Here is a 16,039-nt window from a genome sequence, read left to right on the forward strand (position 1 = left end):
AAGAGCCCAATTCCAAACGAGCCACCCAAGTGCCCCCTAAAACAGCAATTTCATAAATACGTTCCATGAGGTAAATCTTGAGAAAAATTCAGATGGTTAGTTTCACTAAAATATTTACAGCTTCTAAGGTAAATACGAATTTTGTCAGATTGTGTAGAAACCCAAACAAAGATAGTCTCAAATGCAAATGTCATTTCTTTACATAAAGAAATCAGCCTATATATTTCTTCTCAAAGTACAAAGCCCATTCGTTATTCTAATGGAATTTTCATTTCATTTGTATTTTTTCCCCCAAAGCCTTACATTCATAGATATCTTGCAGAGGTTTCTACGTAGACCATTTCCCATCATATCTTTGTTAATAGTCCAGAGAGAATGAGCATAGGGGTTTGGTTCAACGGTGCTCTGGGAAGCCTTTTCAGCTTCAGGACAAGCATCACCACATTAATCAATTTACATGAGAACTGTGGCTGCAGGCAGATTCCAGTGCAATTCATGTGCCACCTCACATTATTTTAGCTTCACTGTTCCTGAAGAGATTGTTTCCCAAGTATTTAGATATGACTCTTCTTGACAATGACTGGCTTCCTCCTAAGCTGAAAGCTGAACAGAAATATCCAGAAGTATCTTCGCATTATTCCTTAAAAATCATTCAAAAATCAAATCAATATAATGAAATTGACATTGAATTGTCTTGCAGACATTTCTTGTGCAATGATAACACACTTAAAACAATTTACCCGTGAATATAGCAGTAATGAAGCAGTGTTCCCAGTACCACCTTAACTCTTTTTTCCCCTATTGGCTATTTTGGTTACAGTAATATTTTCTGCTTCTCTCTAAAAGTCAATTTCCTGTTTCCTCCTAACCCAGGATTAATTGGAAGCAGAATTTCTCATATTCTTGTCAGTGCGCACAGTTGGCCATCATCCGGACTGTGTGGAATGTCATCATGTGGATGAGTCCAATTCCCATTGTTTGTGACCTTACATAAATATATGGCTAAAAATATATGTTTAAAACATGGAGAATATTGAGTGTCTGGGAACTTATTCTACTAGACATAAAGAGCTGTAAAGCTATAAGAATTAAGATGGTGAGGTGAATGGATAAACAAATAGCCAATGGAAAAGAATAGGGAGCTGAGAAACAAGCCTATGCATAGATGGAAAGGAGAATTATGATTGATTAGAAACCAGTGAGGGGGGCCTGGCTGGCTCAGCTGGTGGAGCATGCAACTCTTGATCTCGGGGTTGTGAGTTTGAGCCCCACATAGGGTGTGGAGATTACTTTAAAAAAATCTTTTTAAAAAATTGTATTTATTTATTCATGAGATACACAGAGAGGCAGAGACACAGGCAGAGGGAGAAGCAGGCTCCCTGCGGGATCCCAGGATCATGCCCTGAGCCAAAGGCAGATGCTCAACCATTGAGCCACCCAGATGCCCACTTTAAAAAAAAAAAAAACTTAAAAAAAAATAAAAAGAAATCAGTGAGGCAATAATGAACTCTTTAGTAAGTGGTGCAAGGATTATTGGGTATCCAAATGGAAAAATAAAACAAAATTAACCCATTACATTATAATACACAATCAAAAAATTGCAATAACAAATTTGAAGTGAAAAGAAAAAATTTAACATTTTTGGAAGAAAATATTTCTTTAACTTTAGAACAGGGAAGGATACCTCAGACACAAAATTGCAAAACAGGATAAAAAGACTGATTAATTTGGGGTTCCTGGCTGGCTCAGTTGGTAAAAGCATGTGACTCTTATTGGAGAAGGACAAACATTATATGTTCTCATTCATTTGGGGAATATAAATAATAGTGAAAGGGAATAAAAGGGAAGGGAGAAGAAATGGGTAGGAAATATCAGAAAGGGAGACAGAATACAAAGACTCCTAACTCTGGGAAACGAACTAGGGGTGGTGGAAGGGGAGGAGGGCAGGGGGTGGGGGTGACTGGGTGGCGGGCACTGAGGGGGGCACTTGATGGGATGAGCACTGGGTGTTATTCTGTATGTTGGCAAATTGAACACCAATAAAAAAAAATTATTATTAAAAAAGAAAAACATGTGACTCTTGATCTCATGGTCATGAATTCAGGCCCCACGTTGGTCCCAACATGAATTCAGGCCCCACACTACTTTTTTTTTTTTTTTAAGATTTTATTTATTTATTCATAAGAGACACAGAGAGAGAGAGAGGGTCAGAGACACAGGCAAAGGAAGAAGCAAGCTCCATGCAATGAGCCTGATGTGGGACTCGATCCCGGGACTCCAGGATCACACCCTAGGCTGAAGGCAGGCGCTAAACTGCTGAGCCACCCAGGGATCCCCCCACACTACTTTTAAAAAAAAATCTAAAAAAATCTGAAAATTAACAAAAAGAAAATGAAAAAATAATTTATGATTTGTTGATACAATTTTATCCTGGAAAACTGAGATTCTGTATGGATATTAAAATTAATCTGTTTGAGTCACTTATTTACTATTCTAGGAAAACAACTTATTTATAAAGAGGGCTATTCCTATATTGTATGTATATATATGTATATAGGTAGATATATTAATAAGAAAAACTTATTTAACATTATCAGTCAGGTGATAGTTGGTTAAATATGACAAAATCATTGAACAAAATCAGCCTCCTATGCAAACATATTTTATAATTCAAAGTGAACAAACTTTAGGTCTCTACACCTCATATTTTAACCAACGCAAGTACCTATTAAAATAAAACTTTAAATGTTACAGAAAAGGTGGTTTTTGGGTTGGTATTTTTTTCTTGCCATTTTCAGTAAACAAACTTAGAAAAGCCATTTTCTATTGTCAGGACAGAAAAAGATACATGATTTCTTTGAATTTTTGGTAACTGATATGCAAATATAATATTCACCCTTATATTTCTTTCTAAATAAAAGATAATTGTGCTTGAAGTTCTCAAAATCACTTGTTTCAATAGCTTATTCATATTTTCCATTAAGTGCTATTGAAATTTAGGACCTAGGGGCACCTGGGCAGCTCTGTTGGCAAAGTGTTGGAGTTTTGATTTTGGCAAAAGTCACGATCTGGGAGTTCTGAGATTGAGCCCCAAATCAGGGTCCACTTCAGGTTTCGCACTGCTTGGGAAGCCTGCTTGGGATTCTCTCTCTCTTTCTCTCTCTCTGTGCCCCCTTGCCCGCATGCATTCACTTTTTCTCTTTCTCTCTCTCTCTCTCTAAATAAATAAATACTCTTAAAAAAAGAAATTTAGGGCCTGTTATTTCAAGTTTTCTCGTAATCAACAATGAATTTAAAAAATTGAAGGTTTATATATTTGTATTTGTATAAGCAGAAAAGCAGTGGGGGAGTCAAGAATGGGAACAGTAGGGAAGCCTAGGTGGCTCAGTGGTTGAGCGTCTGCCTCTGGCTCAAGTTGTGATCCCGGGTCCTGGGGTCAAGTCCTGCATCAGGCTCCCCGCAGGGAGCCTGCTTCTCCCTCTGCCTGTGTCTCTACCTCTCGTGTGTCATGAATAAATAAATAAAATCCAAAAAAAAAAAAAAAAAAGGAATGGGAACAGTATATAACAGTGAAAATGAAGAAAATAGAATTACTTGTATCAATATGGATAAATCTCAAAAATACGTTGAGTGGAAAATGCAAGTGGTACGTAGCATATGATACCATATACTTAAAAATAAGAAAAACATTGTTAATTATAGATACCTATGTATAAAAGTATGAATTTATGCATACACATGATGCATGTAATTTTAGAATAATGGTTAGCTCTGAGGTGGGAGGGAGAAGAGTGAAATAGGAAAAAGACATATAGGAGAATTTTATATTTTTATTGCTTGATGTCTTTAAAAAGATGGAAAGCAAAAATGGCAAAATGTTATACTTCAAAGCAAGTTAGTGGGTAGATGTGTGTATTCATCATACTTTTCGCCGTCCTTTTTTTATATGTTTGAAATATTTTGAAATCAAAATGCTGGATAAAAGTAAGAAAACCTCACTGCTTTGTGTTTAACACTGCACTTTATCCTTCTTTTCCAAAGCTAGAAGAATATTAGCTAACTGGACCTTCTGCAACAGAAAAAAAGAACATAGAGGCACTTGGGTGGCTCAGTCGGTTAAGCAACTCACTCTAGATTTTGGCTCAGGTCATGATCTCAGGGTCTTGGGGTTCAGCCCTGTGCTGAGCTTGCTGCTCAGCAGGGAGTTGGCCTGAGATTCTCTCTCTCCCTCTGCCCTACCCTCTGCTTGCACAGGCATGAGCTCTCTCTCTATCTCTCTGTCTCTCAAATAAATCAATTTTTTTTAGAAAAGGAAGAAAGGAAAAAGAATACTTGGGGCATAGAGCACTATCATGAGCTTGGAAGCCTATGTTTTATGATCCTTGAGCATCAAACTGTGTGGCCTTGAATAAATCTTACATCCTTCCTGGACCTTGGTTTCCTAACCTGTTAAATGAGAAGATTGAACTAGAATGTCCTCTAGGTTTCCTCTGAATCTAAAAAAGTTGACATCAGTGTACCTATGAGAATGGTTGGGAGAAAGACTCCTTAATGTCACAGGGGCCTGTTCTGAAGCTAAATGGCTGCCCGGAGACTGAAAACTTCTAGGCATATCCTGTCTTACAGCAGATGTGGCGTCTGAGCCAAGGACCGTGTAGTATTACAGTGTCCGTGAGTCCTACTCAAAAGTAATGTGCATTGTGGACTAAACCTCTGAGGAATTTTGACCATTTTCTGACCTTCCAGTTAATAAGTAAATAATACTGTTTCTTCCTCTGAACTTCTCACAGCTCTTCTTCCATAAACACGGTATGACCCTTCTTTATTTATCAATTTAATTGATTCTAGGTTTATTTTCTTACTGATCTTAAAATCCTTCCCTTAAATGTGTCACATCTATTGTCTTTTAGGCCTTAAAAATTCCACAACAGTCTTCTAAATAAAGTTAAAGGTGTTGACTACAGGCTTCAGCATTTTCTCCCAGAAGGCTCTGTCCTCATGGCCTTTCATTATCTACCATTTCTGTGCTGATTCACAGTCCATGATTCTACCAGGTACTTTTGTTTCCTTATTAAAAAAAAAAATCAGGGATCCCTGGGTGGCGCAGCGGTTTGGCGCCTGCCTTTGGCCCAGGGCGCGATCCTGGAGACCTGGGATCGAATCCCACATCGGGCTCCCGGTGCATGGAGCCTGCTTCTCCCTCTGCCTGTGTCTCTGCCTCTCTCTCTCTCACTGTGTGCTTATCATAAATAAAATAAAATTAAAAAAAAAAAATCATTTCCTCAGTCTCCATTTCCTTTCCCTGTCTCTTGGTCTTTTCAGAGGACATCTGTACATTTGAAAATAAATTATTTTCTCCTTTTGATCTACTTCTGTTCTTCCTTTCAATATTATCCCCATAAGAAATAAAATAAACTTGCATTAAATATTTATTATCTATCATCATATATTGCACTATGTATTTGTTGATTTATTCTTTGAATGCATTCGAGCTTAGTATGATTGTCATGATTAAAACTGGAAAACGTGTTTCTCTCTGCATCTGGCTCCCTTCTACATATTTATGTAGATGTAATTAGCACATAGAGGATGAAATCAGGCCAGGCTTATGAATGAATACCCCTTGTATTCTGGTTTGCTCTGTTTAAAGAACAAAACCCACATTCTCAACTATAGGACTTCAAGAAAATGTATGCCATTAATCAAAGAAAGGGCCACATAGGAAAAGGTTGTTGGTATAACACAAACTCATGGATACTAGTGGGAAAACATCACAAAGGTAATGCTCGATTTATGGTAGATAAAAAATATGAGAGGATATCACTGTCTGAGTCTTTGGGTTACAATCTACATAATGATACAAAATGTGTCATTAGCCTTCCTCCACGGCACACAGAATGGGGCCAAGATACATGTGCACCCCAAGTCAGTGATGGATGATTAAGGAAGTATAGTTTTATAGTTGTTATTTGCTTATAATATTTGTCCATATGGACTTCAAAAGATACAATGACCTGCAATGAAATCACATCCATTCTTTGTGAAAATTAATATAGAGAAATGTAAAACCAGGTAGAAAGAAGAGGCAAAATGATTATAGATTCATGAGTAATTTTATTAAATATAAACTCTACTAGTACTTTATTATTTTTTTAAAGATTTTATTTATTTATTCATTCATGAGAGACAGAGAGAGAGAGGCAGAGACACAAGCAGGCTCCATGCAGGGAGCCTGACACGGGACTCGATTTCGGGACCCCTGGGCCTAAGGCAGGCGCCAAACTGCTGAGCCACCCGGGAATCCCTCTATTAGTACTTTAATCCTTCCTCAAAGTTAACCACTCACTACACTGACTTCAGTTGTAATTTTAATTTTAAAGGAGCATGAATATATTTAACATAGCAAAGAAATACGATAATGAGAATTAATTCAATTAAATTAAAATTCACTACCTCTCAAAATCTTAGGATTTAGTAAAAGTCATAGAATTCTTTTCTGCCTCCAGAAAAGAGATACCCAGACTGACTGCACAAATAATTGGCATTTTCTAGAGGATGTTTCAGGTTTTCTACTGCATCCTCCACACTCAGAAGAAACCAGCTAAGCACTTCCCCAGTCACTAAAGACTTGGAAGCAGAGCTGAAGGTGACAGCCAAAGTGTTCTCCATGGCCAGAAAATGCAGACAAAAAGCTGCTTTTTCATCTCCTTTGGACTACTGGGACATAGGAGGTAAGAGTGGGTCTCAACATGTTCCCAGCTGCAAACGATAAATCGTGTCTAATTACGATGGATAGGTAGCCGAATGATAGCCACCTCCGTCCTTTGGGACACTGAGAATGAGACATTACTAGCTTCCCTCCCCCCTTTGGTAAGTTTTAATTTAAAAAAAAAAATTCCTTTCCTCTGAATGGTTTGAAAATATTTGATTTTCTGCCAAGGATTTTCTTGAAGTAATTTCCTGCTTTATTTTCAGAAATATAAAATGTGGGTTAGGGATAAAGAAAGATCTACCTGACTTTAGGACACATAATGCTTATAAAAGGCCCTGTCTAGAACATGGAAGACTTCTAACTCTGGGAAACGAAGGGGTGGTGGAAGGAGAGGAGGGCAGGGGATGGGGGTGACTGGGTCATGGGCACTGAGGGGGGCACTTAACGGGATGAGCACTGGGTGTTATTCTGTATGTTGGCAAATTGAACACCAATAAAAAATAAATTTATTATTAAAAATAAATAAATAAATGGCCCTGTCTAAAATATTCTGAGAAAAGTACATGCCATCTTTTACAAATGATTTAAAAGATTAGACTAAAAAGTAAAAAATTTGCCCCTTAATTGTATGGTAAAGCTTCCAGCTCCACTTTGAGGTTGCTTCGCCTATTAGGCCAAATATTCTATGATTCCCTTCTGGGATCTGTTACAGGTTCTGTGATTGGCCAAGTGATCAAATCCTGGTGGTTTTGCAGCTCAGCATCTGTATTTCTCTGTCAAATGGAAATTCAAGAACGACTTTTCTCATTAACCACAGATGTTGCAGATTTGAGGCTAGATTCTTATTTTTTTGTGGTCGGGGAATGGGGGGGAGGTGGGATTGAAAACTGCCATTTTGAACCTGGACAAGAAGGAAAGGGTCCAGGTTCTCCAGAGCCATCTCTGCCGGTCATTTTCTTTGCCACACAGCAAGAGCCCTTGCTGAAAATGGCAAGAAAGGTGATTATCCTCATTTTTAGATTTTTCTGAGTTTAAGGAGCAAGCAAGAGTGAGTTCTTAACGGTGCTTTTGGAGAGAAGAATCTGAAAGAAAACTCGACAGTGCTTCTTAATTTTTCCCTCTTTTAATGACCACTGAAAAGCATTGTAGCATCAAGGCTTGCTGTTGATAGAGCTCTCTAAGCAACTACTTTTATTTAGTCAAATCAATTCACTACTTTTCAAGACCCGGAATAACATTTATTAGTGGACATTTAGGTGCCTGGATAGATGGCGAAGCTTACATTCCAGGCAGAGAGAGACACAGGCAAAGTGTGCTATAAAATTGAGATGACAGTAATGTTGGAGTAGCTACGGGGGCCTATGAAAGTGGGAAGGGAACTGGGGTCACAGAGTGCTTCCGTGCTTCCGGGCAAAGACAATCACTCACCTGAGTTTTCAAGGATGGGGAGCACCGGCCAGTTGAAGAAGTGGGGACTTGGGTCAGCAGGCATTCCAGGTGAAGGGAGAAGTCGAGGTGACCATTCAGAGGCTAAGATGTTGGGGGTCTGTAGGCCATTCCCGTTGGCACCACCACTGTTCATCAGAGCGTAGGCCAGAGCAGCTGCTGAGTGACAGTCCGTGCTACGTGCAGCTCTAACATTTTGGAATATAACCAGATAATCACAGACTAGGGACATTTTCGGCCATTGCATGGCCTTTCTGGTCCTTTTGCACTGTTAACTGCTGTATTCATGCCTGAAGCATTTCCATGCTTTCACGTGAACTAATATATATATATTATATATATATATATAAAATATAGATGTTGTGTAACCAGAACAGCAGCACCTACGGGCAACTCTTCTTGCCACTAGTGAGGTGTGTTATTGGCTGCTCCGTCTCAGCTACGCCAGCTGGATTATGTTGCTTCACTTTCCCACCAGAAGAAGGTTCCCTTTCTTCGAAGGCAATAAAACATTGTGACGATTATGACATTCTTGGGAGTTTCTTGGTTCAAAAGAGACAAAACAATAAGGCGTTTTATCAGACTTTTTGAATGTAAATCTTCATTTTTCAGGATGAATAACACATACAGCTACAGCCTAACCATTACATTCTAAGTGTGATCCGCTTCAGAGAGAACATATTTTACTATCATTATTTTAAGGCATATTTCCTGACATTTTTGTCCACCTTTTCTCCTCTCCACCCCCCCAAAATCTCCTCAAACTCTAAGCTAGATTCCAACCGTGCTTGTGAACCACACAAAGGTGCCATTTCTTCTTCTTCTTCTTCTTTTTTTTTCCCCCCAAATTTACCATTTCTGTTTCAGAAACTTGGCACATAGGACACCTGGGTAGCCCATCAGTTGAGCATCTGCCTTCAGCTCAGGTCCTGATCCCAGGTCGAGTCCCACATCTGGCTCCCTGTGAGGAGCCTGCTTCTCTGTCTTTCTATGTCTCTGCCACTCTCTGAGTCTCAAATAAATAAATAAATAAATAAATAAATAAATAAATATTTAAATATTTTTTTTAAAAATTGGCACATGCTATGTGTAGAAACACGTCTGTAGTGCGCTGCAAGGTGGCTGGCTCGGGTAGGGGACCCGGCTCCAGGAGAGCACAGGCCAGCAAGGAGGGGGAGTTCAATCTGAGGGATGGCAGGGCCCCCTCCCCCTGGACTTTCTAAAAACGAGCTAGTGAAATGTCCCCCTTTTACGTGTAAATCGTGCAGGACACATGCATCACTGGCTTCCAGACCTCGCTGCCCTTGCCTGCGGCCTCCGGGGCCTGCCTGCTGCCAGGTCAGCTGTCGTGGCCTGAGGCCGTAGGAGCACCGCAGGGCAGAGGCCCGTCTGGGCCCCCTCATGGCCTCGTTCCTCTGCTCAGCTCCGACGTGCCCACTACGTGGCACTAAGACAGACAAAGCTCCTCATCCTGGAGAGGCTTGTGTTCTGAGCTGTATTCCTGTCAGCCCCGGGCCCTGTTTGCACGGCTTCTGTTCCCGTCTCCGTCACCATGGCCGGGCCTGTGTTTCTTCCAGGCCAGTGTCCCTCTCAGAAGTGGCCTTCCTGGCACAGCTCTTCCAGTTGAGCACAGGCTGATGTGTTCTTCAAGGCCTCCCAACAGCGTCTAGGTCGGGACAAGTTCCTGCCTCCACTGCACCCTGGACCCCAAGTGAGCATCTGCCTCCAGGGAGTCAGGTCTGGATCCTCAGTCCAGACTGTCCCTCTCTCTAGGAAATGTCCTAGCAAGGACCCTCCTCTCCTATCTCAACTCATAGTCCCTTTAACTGATCCCTACGTGGCTCCCCACAGCCCTCTCTGCCATGTGAACCTTCAAAGAAAGGCTCCACATCCCAACCTCGACTCTCACAAAAGTTACTTCCTACTATCCCCACATCAACTTGCAGATGCAAATAAAGATGAGAAGAGAATATCTTTTCAGCTTCACTCCATAGGGTCCAAGCTCAAAAGCCTTTGATCTAACTAAGCCCCAGGCCTTTGTTGAGCTAGAAAAATGCCCTGTTACCTATAAAATACAATAAACATTGTGCTGAAATTAACTTAAAAAAAAAAGCTATCTGAGTATTTTCTTTCTTTTTTTAAAAGATTTTACTTATTTATTCATAGAGACACAGAGAGAGAGAGAGAGAGGCAGAGACACAGGCAGAGGGAGAAGCAGGCTCCATACAGGGAACCCAATGTGGGACTTGATCCCGGGACTCCAGGACCGCACCCTGGGCCAAAGGCAGACGCTAAACCGCTGCGCCACCCAGGGATCCCAGTATTTTCTTTTTGAATTAAGCTCTTTGCAGTTTTTACTGTAAAGGGAAAATATATTCATTTTTAATTAGAAAATAAATGGATAAAAAGGAGTCATATTTTACTATGTAAAGTTCATGATCCACAATTATATATGTCATTAGATATGAAATTATAACTCCATTGCATTTCATGCATCTTAACTTCCTACCTCTTAAAAATTAGTTTTTAGATTTTTAATTATTTCCCCTCAAATCATACAGGAAGACAGAGTATATAAAACAGTTCCCAGTTTTCCCCTACAATAGCATTGTGGTTTTTTTTTTTTTTTTTTTTTAAGATTTATGTATTTATGAGAGAGAGAGAGAGAAAGCAAGTGGTGAGGAGGGGCAGAGGGAGAGGGAGAGAATCGCCACTAGCTCGGGGCTCTATCTCACAACCCGGAGATTATGAACTGACCGGAAATCAAGCTGGACACTCAACTGACTGAGCCACCCAGGCGCTGCTACCATAGCATCTCTGAGAGTTAATCACTACTAACAGTGACTCTAGACATTTCTCTGCGTATATAAACCTATATATTTTTTAAAGATTTTATTTATTTATTCATGAGAGACAGAGAGAGAGAGAGAGGCAGAGACACAGGCAGAGAGAGAAGCAGGCCCCATGCAGGGAGTCCGATGCGGGACTTGATCCCAGGACTCCAGGATCAGGCCCTGGGCTGAAGGCAGGTGCTCTGAGCCACCCAGGCTGCCCTAAACCTATATTTTTAATCTTTTTGAATCCATTGGGTTTTTTGTTGTTGTTTGATTCATTAAATATTGGCAAATTGAACACCAATAAAAAATAAATTTATAAAAAAAATTACATTTATTTTTTTCCAACAGTTTTTCAAGGAGTATTTTACATATCATATAATCACTCCTTTCAGGTGTACAATTCAATGATTTTTTTTGTACAGACATTTTACTATTTTGCATATGTGACCATCACCATATCAATTTAGAACATTTTCATCTCTCACTAAGATTCCTCATGTACATTCACTGTCACCCCCATTCCCCTGAGCCCATATCTGGGCAGCTACTAATCTACGTTAGTCTATAGGGCTTTGCCCTTCTCTGGACATTTCATTTAAATGGAATCATATACTATGTGGTCTCTTGTGTCTATTTTCTTTCACTTAGTATAAATATATATGTGTATATATATATTTATATATATTTATACTCTCTAATTTTATATGTATATATAAAACATATGTATATGTAATAGAAAAATATTTATGGATGCTTTAATGAGTCTTACCTGAAAATGATCTCCATAAGTAAAAAAAATATTAAAGATTTATATAGTGCTAATGTTAGGGAAAGAACTAATACCAATTATCAGCCATTGAGAATCCATGAAGATAACTAATTTTTTGATATTCCACTCTTCCCTCTAGTGGCCAAGATGAAAAAAGGCTATTGTGTTTGTTAGTCTAGACACATCCTAGATCCTCCAAAAACGCTCCTAAGTATTCATTCACAGCTTTTCCCACCATCATACCAGCTTCCCCAGGTGCAGGGATTTACTATTGGTGTGAAGAGTTCAAAGTGCGAAGCCAATAGCCTGAGTTCGAATCCCAACGCTTCCACTTAACTAGTTACGGGCACTGGGGGCAAGTTTCCCCTCCCCCAGCCTCCCCAAGGCCGAATTTCTTCTTCTGTAAGATGAGGATGGTAATAGTGCCTGTCTCATAGAGTTGTTGGGAGGATTAAATGACTTAAGATCATGGAACTCCTTTGAACAGTCCTGGGATATAGTAGAAGTTGAATAAATCTTCTCTGTCCCAGGTTTTCTTTTTTTTCTTTTTTTTTTTTTTTTTTTTGATGTCCCAGGTTTTCTGCTTCTGTCCTCCCAAAATAAATGCCCAAGCCAGTCCTCCCTGTGCTCTGCTGTTGGCCTCAGCTTTCTTCCCATGTAGTCCACTTTGGCAAGTTGTTTTAATCTTTTTCTTTCGGCAGCTTTCTCTTCTTTACCAGCTCATCCCACCTCCTTCTATCTCCACTACGGCCTCTAGTTCACGACACCATCGTGCCCTGATCCTGAGGGAGGCTGCCCTACTTCTCCCACCAGCTGCCCTACTTCTACTTCTCCAGCATCCTGTCATGGCTCAGCAACCAGAATTTATCTATTTGATGCTTTGTGGGAGTTGGGTGATCTGAATGCCATACGTGATGGGTGCGGAAAGCCTTTCAGAAATAGCTCCCCTGCAGCCAACTATCGATGCTCCATAGTCCTTGCCTTTCCAGGTCCAACGCCATAGCCATGGGCTTTCCAGTTCTGGGGACAGTCCTGACCCAGGCAGGCAACATATCCAGAGTTGATTTGGGGGGTGTCTGGCTGGCTCACTGTGTAGAGCATGTGACCCTTGGTCTTGGGGTCCTGAGTTCAAGCCCCACATTGGGAGTAGAGATTACTTAAAAAAAAGAAAAAAAAAGGTGGTCAATAGATGTTAAAAATAAAATAAAATAGAGCTTATTTTTATCCACAGGTGGTGTCTGGGCTTAATTTTATTATCAGCCTTACACTTCTGTCACTCTCACACTTCCAGAGTGAACTCTGGTGCCCTAGTATGTGTCCTTTAAGCAAGCAGCCCTTTTCCCAATCACTCACTATGCTTCCCTAGGACGTATGGGCCTAAACTTTTGCTGTAGTATATGCTTTAGACACCAAGATCCTCTGCCAGAAGTAGAATCTTTCCTTACTATGAATTTATTGGATTGGGATACTCAAAATATGCTTAAGTTTTGTCATTTTTTCTTTTATTTTTTCTCTTTTTTTAGAGAAAGAGAGAGAGAGGGAACACTTGAGTGGGGGAGAGGGGCAGAAGGAGGGGGAGAGAGAGAACCTTAAGCAGTGTCCGCATCCAGAGCGAGGCCGACACAGGGCTCTATCTCATGACTCTGAGATCATGACCTGAGCCAAAATCAAGAGTCAGACTCTTAACCGACTGGGCTACCCGGGTATCCTGCCATTTTTTTTTTTTTCAAGAGATTGGACTGGGCCTCCATCCCCTATAGCTTATCTGGGGTCCTGCTGGAGGCTAGATGGATCCACAACACCACCTCTCATGGTGGTCAGACTCCTGCTGACATGCCTGAGCTGCCAGATTAGAACTCCTTGGATATTGTGGGGGTGGAGATGCTTATGTCCCCCCAATTCTGACACATATGATTGACCAAGTTCCATGTAGCAGATTTTGCTTATTTTGCTACAAAAGCAAGGAATAGATCTATTCCCTCTCTTAGACCTGTCAGGCCAAAAGCACTCCTCATGATATACCGATATGGACAGGGTCTGTCCCTCTATCCCTGACCACAACAGGACTCCAGTTTTCCTAGGCTAAGTCATGAGAGTAGGGCAAGAATTTAAACGGAGGCCCACATACCATATGTCTACATATGCATGGGTTATAAATCAAGCAGAAAAACTGTTTAATAAAACCTATTTTATCCTTCTGCCTTGAAAAATATCCCTTCAGAGTGATAAAAATGAATTATGTGTAAAGCTGTTTTTTAATATAACTAAAAACAGGCAAAATCTTAAAGATGAGTGAATTTAATTTTTGCACATCTGTGTGTTCTCTTGTGAATATAAAATAAAGGCAATCATAATGCATACATTTTTGTATATTTATTTCCCTGGTGTTTGTTTCAGCAAATCACTAATTATGCCATTATAATCAAGATTTTCACAAAGCTTGTGAAAATAGTGCCTATGATCTAAAAGATTAAAAAATGAAATGTAACTACATTAAAAATATACGAAATTTGAGTGTCTCTAAAAATTATAAATTAAAGCAAAATCTAATTATTTTTTTAAAAGATTTTATTTATTTGAGAGAGAGAGAGAGACAAAGAGAACATGAGTGAAGAGAGGGGCAGAAAGAGAGGGAGAAGCAGACTCCCCACTGAACAGGGAGCCTGATGTGGGACTCGATTCCAGGGCCTGAGCATCATGACCCCAGCCGAGGGCAGATGCTTAACTGAGCCACCCAGGTGCCCCTAAATTTTAAAATTTAAATAAATAAAATCTTTAGAAAAATAAAAGTTCAATGATTTTTTAAAAGTAAAGTTTTAATCTTACTTTAAAAAATTTAATGAAGTGATGGAATATTCCTCAGCCATTAGAAATGACAAATACCCACCATTTGCTTCGACATGGATAGAAATGTCGAAGGGTATGATGCTGAGTGAAATAAGTCAATTGGAGAAGGACAAACATTATATGGTCTCATTCATTTGGGGAATATAAAAAATAGTGAAAGGGAATAAAGGGGAAAGGAGAGAAAATGAGTGGGAAATATCAGAAAGGGAGACAGAACATGAGAGACCCCTAACTCTGGGAAACGAACTAGGGGTGGTGGAAGGGGAGGAGGGTGGGGGGTGGGGGTGACTGGGTGATGGGCACTGAGGGGGGCACTTGACCGGATGAGCACTGGGTGTTATTCTGTATGTTGGCAAATTGAACACCAATAAAAAATAAATTTAAATAAAAAAATTTAATGAAGTGGTATTAAATATTTGTAGAAAAATAAAACTAAACAAAAAAAAGAGAAAAAAATTAAAATAAAACTACAGTAGTTCCCTCCTCTCCATGGGGGATAGGTTTCTTTTCTTAAATTAATTAATTAATTAATATTATTTATTTACTTACTTATTCATGAGACACACAGAGAGCCAGAGACACAGGCTCCCTGCAGGGAGTGGATGCAGGACTGGGGATCCCAGGACCCCAGAGTCACACCCTGGACCCAAGGCAGATGCTCAACCACTGAGCCCCACAGGTGCCCGCCATGGGGACTAAGTCGAGGGGGTTTTATGGGCTTGTTGGCGGGCTGTTTTAATCTGATTAACCCTCCATATGTCTGTTTTCCAATCAGGTTTTTGTCATCTCTCTTTCTCATGGGAGAGAGTGGAGGGCTCTTTCCAGGGTGGTGTGAAAACTCCTTAAGGGTGGTTTCTTAGGGCAAGAGCCCCTTGTCCCTGTCTGCTGGCCTTCGGTCTATCCTTCCTCTTGACTACAGCTCAATCCCAGGCCCCCTTGTGGTCCCTGGCTACATTAGCTCCCTGTTAGGTTCCCACCCTGCGGTAATTAATCTGGGACAGCTCGCTCTGTCCCCACCAAACCTGCTTACACGGCTCTCATCCCCATATCTCTGCCTCAGAATCCAGACACAACAATTCTCAACCCCTGCTAAATCCCAAAGAGAAGAGGAAGGAAGATCTTTCCTCCTGTGAGCCACAGCCCCTCTCTTGAAATCCTTAGCTTCCTTCTGTCCCTGAACCAACTTTTTTCTAAGCTTAGTGGCAGTGGGAACATAGTTTTCTTTCAGGGAAAAATTCATACATTCAGGGAAAACATTTTGTGTAGGTGTGAATTCTGGCCTGTGGCTCAAAAGTACAGTTTCTGAAGTCTGGGTTTTGTAGTGTTAAATAACATTATGGGCGGGAAAGCAATGAATCGTAGTTCCCAGTGAACTAGAAGAGGCCGAGCCTAGTTCTTTCCATAGCCTGTCCTTCCGCCTGAAGGGAA

General features: G+C 40.4%; 1 long non-coding RNA gene across 1 annotated transcript; it reads left to right on the forward strand.

The window, feature by feature from the left end:
- The first annotated feature begins 4,216 nt into the window (after window positions 1–4,216).
- On the forward strand, window positions 4,217–14,298 carry LOC119864433. The gene is made up of 3 exons (XR_005373885.1): window positions 4,217–5,054; window positions 6,553–6,731; window positions 12,466–14,298. It is a non-coding gene; the product is annotated as an uncharacterized LOC119864433 (long non-coding RNA).
- The last annotated feature ends 1,741 nt before the right edge of the window (window positions 14,299–16,039 follow it).

This window comes from Canis lupus, chromosome 19 (assembly GCF_011100685.1).
Source record: "Canis lupus familiaris isolate Mischka breed German Shepherd chromosome 19, alternate assembly UU_Cfam_GSD_1.0, whole genome shotgun sequence".
Classification (NCBI taxonomy): Eukaryota; Metazoa; Chordata; class Mammalia; order Carnivora; family Canidae; genus Canis; species Canis lupus.